This window comes from Pinus tabuliformis, chromosome 9 (genome assembly GCF_031772625.1).
Source record: "Pinus tabuliformis cultivar Carrire ecotype Pingquan chromosome 9, CPIR1, whole genome shotgun sequence".
NCBI classification, from domain to species: Eukaryota; Viridiplantae; Streptophyta; class Pinopsida; order Pinales; family Pinaceae; genus Pinus; species Pinus tabuliformis.
Genome location: NC_142307.1, coordinates 292,961,464 through 292,965,726, shown reverse-complemented (window position 1 = coordinate 292,965,726; position 4,263 = coordinate 292,961,464).

The following is a 4,263-nucleotide window of genomic DNA, read 5'->3' as shown; positions in this document are numbered from 1 at the left end:
ACCCTCCCCTACTACCTTAGGTGAGACCTCAATCCGTGCTCTGTGGGCTGTTGCCGAAAGGGCCGATAACTGCAGGATTTGTTTGGGTAAAGAATTCTTCCAAACCTAGGTCAGGCCCAAATAAGCCAACAAATGGTTACGTTGTCAGGACCGGGATCTACCTAAGGGGTGTTTAGGTGTGGAACACGAGGACCCTATAGAGAAAGAAAGTTGAAAATTCAAGAGGATCAGGGACAGTAATAGATCAAGGGTAATGATGGCGAATGCAATTCAGTTACCAGTATTTAAGGGAGCCAGAGGTGAAGACCCGAAACAATTTTGGTTTGTGCTAACTTCAGTATGGAACACATAAAAAGTCATAGATGATAACATCAAGAAAGTCGTCTTAGTCACCGTAGAGCAAGACCAAGCGCTAACATGGTACATGAAGTATTCAAGCATCAACCCAATGGCGGGGATAGCGGACATCCATACTGAATTGAAAAAGGAGTTTAGCCGGCCAAAGACAGAAGTGCAGTCGGTCATAGGATTCAAAGAGATCACGATGATACCTGGCGAGACCCTGTGGGATCTAGATCAGAGGTTGAAAAGCACCATTCACGAGGCCAACATGACCCTGACAGATGCACAACACTGTGCTTGGTTCGTTGCATCATTAACGCCATATCTGAAGTTGGCTTTATCACAACAGAAGATCTCAACCCAAGTGAAAGCGCTGGAAGCAACAATGCAACTGAACGAAACCCCGGTACAGGACCCAAGGTTAGGAGTTTAGCGAATCCAAGCACATGTCCAAAATTTGTGTTTGGAGATATAGAAGTTAAAGCAAGACCAAACGCCACATTCAGAAATCTGGGAGGAAGTATGGTGTATAAAGTGTAGGAGCCACGGTCACGACAAAGATCACTGTCTAGTCTCGGTGAATTTTTTGGTCACAAGGGGATTGACACCATTGTGACCAGAGGCACAGACAAGGCCGAGCGCGATCGCCCCACTCTTGTGCACAATCTATCAGTTAGGAGGAAAGCACAACATGGATAATTGTCATCTATTGCCAAAATACAACTAGACCCCCCAGCAGATCTTTTGCAACTTTTGTAGATCAGTGGGTCATGAAGAAAGAGATTGTTGTAGTTATCGAATGTTGATGGACTAGCCACCTACCTACAGAATGTAGAATGGGGGGCGAGGTCAGGATCCATCCATGGTGATTAGGCGTGGTGGGTTCTCGGGACAGGGTCGAGGACAAGGCAGAATGGGACTAGGAAGGGGTCGCGGGCTGCTAATCTGTTACAACTGTGGAGGACCAGGACATTACGCACAAGATTGTACCAATCCAACCCAAACATCAAGTCTGTATTGTGAGAAATTCGATCATGAGCTGCTAGATTTCCCCATGCTAATAGCACAGATTCACGAAAAGAAGGCAACGCCTCCTACAACAATGCAAAACATGCAGATGATGAGATCCGAACCCCATGACGACGAACCCACGATAAACATGATATTGTGACACGGCGTAGGAAAGGTCGATGGGAAGATCAATATGGAAGCTAGGGAAAGCTTCACGGGCGTCTCTACTCAAGGTAGTAGGGATCCGCTTGAGCCGACTAGGGATCACTCGACGATGACTACCTTTTTAGAGACATGCATAAAACTGCTTCGCGACAACCGGGTAGTTAAAGGGTTACAAGAAGTGATTAATAGATGCGCAGGGTGGGGTGAACCTCGCGCAGTCTGGAAATTAGGAAGACATGCATCGCGGACGGGTCTGGAAATGCGGTTAATGGCGCAGATTGGCGATTACGAGATGGATCAGGTCATTCTGGACCTGGGTTCTGATGCAAACGTATTGCCTAAATAGAATTGGGAGCGCATGGGTAAGCCTACACTGCAATGGTATCCTATCCAATTACAGATGGCAAACCAGTAGAAGATCTTACCCATGGGAAGGCTGCAAGGAATTATAGTAGATATTGATGGCGTAAGTACCTGGACGGATTTCGAAGTTATTGAAATGATGGACGAAAATAGTCAGTACCCTGCGTTGCTAGGGATAGACTGGGCCATTGATATGAATGGGGCTATTAACCTCAAACAGAGGAAGATGATATGTAAGAATAAGTCACTCTATGTCGTTGTCCCTCTGGATCCAACAGACAAACCACGCTACATAGAACCTGTGTGTAAAAAAGAGAGGGGCGATGCACTGGATAATATCTACAAAATTGCTGCAAATAAGCCACAGGAGGAGCGGAGATTTTCGCATGGCTACGTTAGCGATTCAGATGAGGAGGACGAGCGATGGTGAAACGGTATGAACAAGGCAACCATGTTGCACTGTAATATGATGACGAAATCCTTGTATTGCGTTAAAGTTTAGAACCGCAAGCTGTCGATGTATGACGGGCTCATAGTAGTGGAGGACTTCCTGGTTAAATTCAAAAGCGCAGTACTAGAGTACCAATGGTTCGATGCACTAAAATGGGCATTGCATGTGACACCAACACAATGGTGGGATACCCATGAAGGAACCTTTGAAGATTGGCGAAGCTATAGGTGCATGATGCAGATAAGATTTTGGAAGCTCGAGCTACGAATAACGGAGAAACACAATGCATGAGATGATCTGTGCATGCACCTGACCAATTGGACCAGAGCTTATGGTGTGGAGCCTCAACCAGAATGGGTGAAATTATTTTATCATACCCTAGATGTCATTCCAAGGAACTGGTATACGCAAATAGAGCTCCGACATGGCACCAGTGAGTGGGATGTCCTGCGTGAAGGGTTTCTGTCAATATTTCTCTTCGAAGACCAATGGATGGATACTGTGGAATATATTGTGCCTAGTCTGCAGATCGTGACAATCACAGGTTTGGCAAACCATGGGGCACTAGAAGAGAGGCTCATACAACTAGAAGAATTGGAGGAGGAATGGTTTTTGGCTATATTCCATCAGTAGGTATAGAAACAATGCGAGAAAGCGTGGCATGATCACCATATCAAGGTGCGCAACTTTAAGGAGAATGATCTAGTCTTGCTATATGACAGTAAGTTTGAAAAATTCCCCGGTAAACTCCATATGCACTGGTTAGGACCCTATGTCATCAAAGAATTACCAATGCAGGCGTGGTTCAGCTGGCTAAACTCAATAGAGACCCCTTCCCAGGAAGAGTGAATTCCAGTCGCCTAAAGCTCTACATGGGCGGTCCGACCACCTGACTAGCTGTAAAGAAGATAGTCTCACCACTCCAACTAGTTGAAAGAGACCGTGGGATGATAAAGCAGCATGGGGGACAAATACATGAGCACCATGGTGCACGAACATTTGACCAAACACATAGATCACAGTTGCGCACGAAGGCCCACACGGATGCGCTGATAAGTAAAATAATGACCTTTGATATCACTATTCATGACATGATGTTTACATTATGGCAAAAGGGAGCGGGTGGCAGGAAAATAAGAGATAAAGTACGAGCCAGATATGGAACGAGTGGCCAAAGATTTCACACAAGACGGTTACATGAGCGGGAACGAGCGGAAAACACTACATTTGAATTTCGCATGGCTTATAAATCACTGAGGGGAGTCCACTAGGTGGCCTACAGTTCAGAAACACAGATGGAGTTGTTCATTAATTACGCACAAGGCATGTGCCCGAAGGTAATAATCTGGCCAATGGAAAGGCAGGAATATTTAAGGAGTGTGGGGGTGAAAATTGCGAGCATCCCGCAGATTGTAGCATCACCAATAGGAGATGTACCGAAAAAGAGGGAACACGAAGCAGAATTGGTTCGGAGGTCGTCGCCTCGCCTAGGGGCAGGCCGACGCACTACAACAGAACAATGAAAGGATGGACAAATGGAAACCACAGGTAGATATGCAGTTAATAAGTCATCTCTGATGTCCCTCAAAGATTGGGATCTTGTGGACAGTAGCCAGGGTCTTGCAAAATTGCAACACAAGTTGCAAAAGAGGGTGCGAAGGGCAAATACAAAGGTTGGAAGTAGTTTTGGTGGTACTAGGAGGTCCCGTAGGTGGCTCCTCCACTCGCGCTAAAATCCTCGGGGGGGAGGGGGGGTTCCTGTGTTAACCGAGCAAAGAAGAATGAGCATCATAGGTTGTGAGATGTGGTAGAAACCCTGAAGTAGGAGATGGATGCAACGTTGCAGGAGACAAGGAAGGAGCAGCAGGACGACGAGTGCCACTCAAAGGGAGGAAAACCGTGAAGCCAAGGCAGAGCGATGAGCCATGCTG